Consider the following 8,119-nt stretch of genomic DNA (forward strand, 5'->3'; position numbering starts at 1 on the left):
CATATAATAATAATAATAATAATAATAATAATAATAATATTATTATTATTATTATTATTATTATTATTATTAAAAGTGATAAAAGTAATTTACCAAACTGAAGTGGTTAATATTTTCTAGTATGTTATTAATGTTCTTTTCATTTTGAGAAAGTCTACAAAGATATTAAATAAGAGGTTATTAAGGCGCCACATGCAGAACTATACCGGTAAGCATGAGGCGGCAGGAAGCTTCCAGTGTTGACGAGAAAGCGACCCTCTGTCTTTATTACTGTTCCTTCACAATTAATTTTCCCTACAAATTAATCTTCTCGTAGTGATACATTAATGGGTAGGTTATACACTATACTACAACAAAGGCCTCGCCCACCTCTTCATTGCAGAGTTAGACTTGCAACGCTGTAATCATTGCAATAATTATGAATGTGAGAAGCTGAATGGAAGCACCACTATACATGTGGTGGTTGCACATCTTTTGGACCTGTGGTGGCGAAATGACAGTGAGTTCTCCATTACAGAAGTATTTAACTGACTCAGTGGTATTGGACTTTGCCATTCTGCAAATACTTTCATGTAGGTTATCTGTGTCTTATCATCCACCTATTAAGTCTACTGATATTACAAATAGCAATGATAACGTGTTGAAAGAATCAACATACTATTGAGAAAGAGGACCAGAAAACCTCCTAAACTGTCGAAAACCATTCTTTAACTCCTACACTTTCTTGATAGCGTCATGTAACTTTTCGTGACAATTCTCATTTAGCTACTTTCCTTTTTAGATTGTGCACCGCGTCACTGTTCCCGGTAAATCTTCCTTCTAAATGTCAAGTACGCTGTGCTTTCTTCAAGGCTTTTATACCTTCAAAAAACCCTGATTCTGCACAAGGGCCTTAATCCCCTGTGTTCTGGGTACATCACAAGCAGCTCTTCATATCAAAGTGGAAATGAAAGCTTCAAGGACAGTATTCTCGTCAGCTTTGGATGCTCCCAAGAAGGCGTTAATTCCTCAGTCCGGTCTCTCCTTGGATAAATAAACTGGTCTGGCCACATTAAGAACAAAATACAGGTAAAAAAAGACGGCCTGTTGCTGAAGGGGGGAGGCTGAGATGGTTTCCATCATGTCCTGTGAGGTGAATAATTTGTCTAACGATAGCTACAGTGTAAAAAATATGCAGTCTCTCTCTCTCTCTCTCGAGGCTGTAGTGAAGGAAGCTCGTCCTGGAGGCAATACATTCCAGCTTCTTTCCAGTCTAGAAAGTCCTTGAGCTTAACAGGCCCTGAGAGGCGTCGCTGAGGAGGGAGGGACGGGGGGAGGCAACGATGGAGGGAGGGGAAGAAATGGTGGAGGAAAGGAGGAAAAGATGACAGGGGGTAAAAACATGATGGAGGGCTGGAGATGGAAGGTGGGAGGGAGATATGATGGAGAAGAGAGGGATGGGGAGGTTGTAGGGACAGATGGTGGGAGAGGAAGAAAACATGAAGAAAAGGGAGAAAATGGAAAACGAATGGAGGAAAAGGAGAGAAAACAGAGAAGGAAGTGTGTCCAGCTTAACAGGTCCTGGGAGGCTTCGCTGAGGAGGGAGGAAAAGATGGAAGAAAGATGGAGAGAATGTGGAAGGGGTCGGGATGGAAACGGATGAAGGGAATGTGGAAAGGCTTGGGGTGGAGATAGCTGGAGAGAATGTGGAAGGGGTCGGGGTGGAGATAGATGGAAGGAATGTGGAAGGGGTCTGGATGGAGATAGATAGGAGAATGTGGAAGGGTCTGGGTGGAGATAAAATGGTGAAAGTAATTAAGGAGTTAGTGAAGCTGGTCTCAAACCCTTCACTATGGGAGGTACTTTGATATTTCACTCCTGCTGCCACCAGACGAGTTGATCCAGCTCAGAAGACGCCCCAGGTAGATAAGGAGTTAATGGAACTTGTTATAACCCTGTTCAATATGACAGATTCTTAGACTGAGAAAAAATAGGGTGAGAGTAGCAAGGATTAATATTAAAATACAAAATGTAAAAGAAGTAAAAACGGGTATACGTAGAAGTGTGAGGGGGAAAAGAGAAAACTAAATAAATTGGAAAATAAATGCATGGAAAGTGGGAACTGTGGAAGGAAAGAAAAACTGTAATCTCTTTCAAGCTTTTTCTAGTTAACGTCAAGGGGATTTATTTTTGTTAAGGGACGCGGAAAGATTGAGAGACAGATAGATAGATAGATAGACTGATAGATAGACAGAAACAGACAGACTGAAAGCAGCGATAAATAAATAGGCATATACAGTGGATACGTAGGTAGATATATATATTGATAGACAGATAGACAGATAAACACAGATACTGATCAGTATACAGATACAGTGATAAACATAAATAGCAGACACATAAACATATGGTCATATAGAGTAACTGACTGATAGGTTTAGTGAGAGAGAGAGAGAGAGAGAGAGAGAGAGAGAGAGAGGAGGGGGGGCTTGCAGGCAGGAGTGAAAGAGAAGTTAAGCGGATGGGATGAAAGAAACCGAGTGTGGACAGAATTTTAAAAAATGGAAAAACTGTACAAAAAGGAATGGAGTAGGATGAAAACATTAAGAATTCACACATCGTATATGAATTCTCTCTCTCTCTCTCTCTCTCTCTCTCTCACACACACACACACACACACACACACACACACACATGGTTGATGAAGCAATGTACTATGAATAAAAATGATCCGTGTTGAAGCCTGGCTTCGGTGAAGTTATGCTTATGGAAGATGTAGCTCCTCATATGGCTTATTTCTCAATTTAGGTATCATTTTGGTCACCCTTCGTTGCACTCTCTCAAGTTTCTCCATGTCTTTTTGTAATAAAGCGACCAGAACTGGACACAGCACTCTAAGTGTTGGCAAACAAGAGAATTACAAAAGGTGAGAAGGATATTTTCTTATTAATATTCTAATACTCTACCAATGAATTTGATTAATTTGTTGGCTTTCTCAGCTGCCTCCATACAATGTTTGCTTGGCTTAAGATCATTTGTTATAATACTGTAATTCCTAAGTCTTTTTCATGACTGACATTATCTAGTTGAATACTGTTCATTGTGTAACTGGCTTTTCATTTCTGCTTCCAATGTTTAACACCTTGCACTTATGAATATTAAAGTCCTTCTGACAAGTTTGGGTCCAGTTAAAGTCAATCAAGGTCGCTCTGTATTGCCTTCCTCTGTAAAGAAGTGTCTGTTCTGTTTTCAGCATCAATATCATCAGCAAGTTTAGATATTTTACAAATTAAACCCACATTTATATCATTTACGTATACATTAAAAACAGAATTGGACCCAATTCTGGGCCCTGTGGCACATCACTAGTAACATCTTTTCAGTCTGATTCTTAACCATTTATTATGACTGTCTATTTACGCTCTGTAAGCCAATTACTGATCCACCTGAGCACACTGCCTCTGAACTAATGCACCTTCAATTTCGGATGTAGTCTTTTATGGGGACTTTATCAAATGCTTTTTGAAAATTGAGACAAACAATATTAACGGATCTGGTCTCATTGTATATACTGTATTGAATATACCATAAAAGTATAAAAGCATCATTAGACAAGAGCGATTATTCCAGAAACCATGTTGTGAATCTTTGATGAGATTGGCTACGTGCTCAACAAACTTATCGCTGATGACAGTTTCCAATAGCTTGCACACCACTTGTTAAGTTTATTGGTCGATAATTTTCTGGTTGTGATTTGTTGCCTTTTTAAAATACTGGGGATACATTTGCTAATTTCCACTCATGAGGCACCTTACTGTTTCTTAGTGATTCACTGAATAACTCAGCTACTGACTTAGATGTTTTATTCATTGCTTCTTTCAGAAGGCACAGCAATATTTTATCAGGCCTCTGTGTTTTATTCACTTTAAGTTTACCAATGGCAAGTCATACGTTATTCTCGCAACAGTAATGTTACTAATTTTGTTATCCTTGTTTAAGACAACAAGAAAAGCTGCAGGACTGGAATCTGTATTTTCAATTGTAAATACGGATGTAAAGAAAATGTTGAGAATTTTAATCATCTCGATTTCATCATCGGTATGCTCTCCATTATCTTTGGCTAGTGGGCCAAGTGTTGGTGATACTACCTTCTTGTATCTGATGTAGCTGAAAAGTTGTTTAGTGGTGGATTTACTGATACACACAACGTGGGCTTCAAAATTTTTCTTATCTGCTTTATTATTTTTGTTTTAATCTTTTGACAAACGGCATCATATTTATTTTCGTCACTTCGATTCTTTGTAACTACATAATTTTTGTGTGCATTTTTTTTTAGCTGATAGGCAATGCTGTATTTCCATAGTCCACTATTTGGGTTTAATATTTTTTGGCAGGCCGTCTGTTGCTCATCGAAATACATAATGTTACTGTTTACTGAGAATAGCTGTGAATAATTTCCATGCTTCATTAATATCTGCTGTTTGAACAATGAGATTTCAGTCACTAGAACCAAATATGTCCTTTAATTTCTAAAAAACTTCCTCTCTTGCACTCAGGCACTTTCTCGTAAGTAGCCTTGAAATTGTCATTACTGAAGTTGCTGTTTAATGTGACCATGTGATGGGAGGGTTGGTTGTACCAAACTCTTAACCTACTATAACATTATTTACTAAATATTCTGATGTGGCCAAAGCCAGACCTAATATGCCACCTGCTCGTGCTAGGCAGTCTACGAGTTGATTAAACCCTGTGTGTGACAATACAGTCTCTCTCCATTTGGCAACTGGCAAATTAAAATCACCAAAGATTACAGTATTATGGGTGCTAGATACTTCAGCAATTTGGTTGAAAATTTCATTATTGGTGTTACTGGACCGTGGTGGAAGACGATAAATTAAACCAAGCACTGCTCTGCTACGGGATGTATTTCTAGGGCGGATATAAATACTGTTAACATTATCAGTTGTGGGTTTAGGAATAATCAATGGATGAAGTCCATCTTTAATGTACAACAGTATACCACCCCCTGCTCTGTTATTTCTCTCACTACTGAAAATATTGTAAACTGGTATATGCTGTACTCTCCCCTCCTCCATAAAAAATCTCGTTGTTCCATGCTGAGCCATGATTCTGTTATCGGAATTTGCAGGAAGAACATAAGCCTCTAAATCTGAAAACTTATTCTGCAAACTACGAGCATTTACGAGCAGGGCCTTAATATCCTTGCCTCAATTGTCTGTTTATGATTCATGACATCTACGCTGACTCGCCTATTGGTCTTGTTTGCTTTGTTTGCTCAGCTTTCTCTGGAAGGACAAATTTGCTGACTCCTTGCTCCTGGTTCACCTCTCCCCCCTTCTCCTCATTCTCCTCCTCCTCCTCCTTCTCATCATCATCATCATCATCAGTAGCAGTATGACCTTTTCTCTCACCTAAGAATGGTATGGGGCTTTTATCTATTTCTCTAAAGTAATCTAAATCGCCAACAGCAGCATATAGGATCAGCACCTGAGTTCACCAGGTAACACGTCCAGCGCGGCTAGGCGCTCAGACCCAACCCGTCAACTCAATTAAAGACGTGGAGAAGCTAGGACTAAACTAATATTCTGACCCAGGCTCCAACACCACACGGACAGACTAAACGATTTAACTTGATCCCCTTTCACTACCATAACGTTTTTATTTCATTCCCTGCAGCTACCGCCAAAAATAGCTTACTTAGTTAAGGGAAACCATTCTCAGTAAATCTCTTCAACACGATATCTTCTTCACTTTACTCGTTACCCAAAACATTTCTGTTTAGTTTAGGAGATAAGCACAGAACTGAAAGGGTTATACAGCGTTCATTAATCCAGTCACAAGGGGTTCTTCTAAAGTGAATAAAGTCGTGTGGCGGGATGAAGAGTAAAATATAAAGAAGTCCCTGCATTTGAGGGTACAAAGTGATCTTCCCTAGTATGAAATCTTAGTAGCAGTTACGAACATAAAATGCCATCGTATTGAAGGGCTAACTCAATACAAACTGAAGACGGCAACAAATTGGGTATTAAACTGCGTGTGTGTGTGTGTGTGTGTGTGTGTGTGTGTGTGTGTGTGTGTGTGTGTGTGTGTGTGTGTGTGTGTGTGTAGAAAGAGAGGGAGAACATCAAGCGCAAGGTGAGCTGAGAAGAGAGAAGGCGGCGGAATGAGGGGAGGGGGAAGAAGAAACAGCGAGCAGGAAAGGAATGGCTGAGAAGAGAACGGAAAGAAGAGAATGAGTGTAGAGGTGGAAAGAGCGGAAAGGATAGAGGGGAGGGGTGACCTGTGAGAACAAGGTGACAGAAAAAAGAGTAAAGCAGATATAGGATGGGTAGGGGAGGCGAGGCCAAGGGAAAGGTGTGTGCAAGTAAAGGAAAGGCTGTGTGCAAAGTAGTAAAGGAACAATCTATTACGGGAATGCAGGGACATGAGTGAGGGAAAGAACTTTTGTCGGACAGGGAGAAAGAGAAACGGGAGAAACATTGCGCAAAAATATCAAGCACACACACACACACACACACACACACACACACACACACACACACACACACACACACACACACACACAAGCGCAAACACTCCTTATCTTCTAAATGTCTGTAACAATTTTTCCAAAGTTAATGAACTAGTCTGCAAAATCCCACACACGTACATATGTTCTAAATAGAAGAGCTCCAATCTAAATTGCTATTGAGAGAGAGAGAGAGAGAGAGAGAGAGAGAGAGAGAGAGAGAGAGAGAGTATAAGTAGAAAAAGTCTGAAGATTGACGCACAACGGAGGAAGTGAGTGAGCGGATAAGGATGGAAAGGAAGTATGTCTACGGAAGAGGAAAAAGATGATTTTAATTTAAAAGGACAAGTTATGTAGTTCACAAGAGAGAATGGTAATCAAACCAGACTAATGAAGCAAAAACGAGGAAGCGTAAGAGAAATATATATAAAACATGCCCGAGCGTGGATACACGGCGTAAAAAGCCCCCATCCCCAATATAAATAAATATATTGTATACCTGAGGGAAATGGAAGAAAGATGTGATGAGAAGCGAAGCATATCGGCGTAAAGTGACCACCAAGGGCTGAGTGGAGTTTATAATGAGATGAAGGATTGACTGGGAGCGTGGTGAGGCAGGTTACCTTCTCTCAGTGTTGGGTGATGATCCGTATGTGCAGAGGTGGTGGAGTGGATAGAGTGGTGGATTGCTGCCCGATTGGACGGGAGAAATTGATACTCGGCTGGGGTAGGTGAGAGAGAGAGAGAGAGAGAGAGGCTACAGAAAACATCTACAGTACGCATATCAATTCTCTCTCTCTCTCTCTCTCTCTCTCTCTCTCTCTCTCTCTCTCTCTCTCTCTCTCCTGCACAAAGAAGCTGACACCCGCATGAAATGTAATCTGCCCATCTCTATGACGCCTCGTTTTGGTTATTCCTGTTGCCTCCCAACGAGACTGGGTAGTTTGGGGCAGGACTCGTACAGAGAGGGGGTTTAACGAAGGCGAAATCTACAGTAATACCTCTACTTCAACTAATATCCCTAAAGCTGAATGAAATCGTCGGTATCTTGACAAGCATCGCCTTGGGAGAGGATCTGGTGGTGGCGAGACTAATGTCGTCCGGTGGTATCAAACATAAAGTCATCTGGCATTAGCAAGAATAATGCCGTCTAGTGGAAAGAAGAATAAAACCGTCTGCAGGTAGCAAAAATAAATGTCTAGTGGAAAGGAGAATAAAACGGTCCAGTAATAGCAATAAAACCGTCTGGAGGCAGGGACAAAATCAGTTTGGAAGCAGCAAGAAAAGAACAGTCCTGTGATAGCAATAAAACCGTCCGGAGGAAACAAGAATAAAGCCATATGGAAGTAACAAGATAAAAACCGTCAATTAGTATTGAGAATTAAACTCAGGCTTCAAATCTGCATACTAAGTGTGAATTCTGTCTCTGTTTGGCAAACTTTAATTAGCATTTTAAATTAGCTCATGGAGGTCACCCGTTTCCATTTATATACAGCATTTATTTAAGCCTTGGTAGTGTGAAAGACAATAAGAGTGAAGATGGGGAGGTGAAAATGAGTGAATCACCGAGGGTAAGAGTGAATAAGTCACTGAGAGGGTGAGTGAGCCTGT

Source organism: Coenobita brevimanus, chromosome 80 (genome assembly GCF_032717465.1).
Source record: "Coenobita brevimanus isolate Jiangsu-jjx chromosome 80, ASM3271746v2, whole genome shotgun sequence".
NCBI classification, from domain to species: Eukaryota; Metazoa; Arthropoda; class Malacostraca; order Decapoda; family Coenobitidae; genus Coenobita; species Coenobita brevimanus.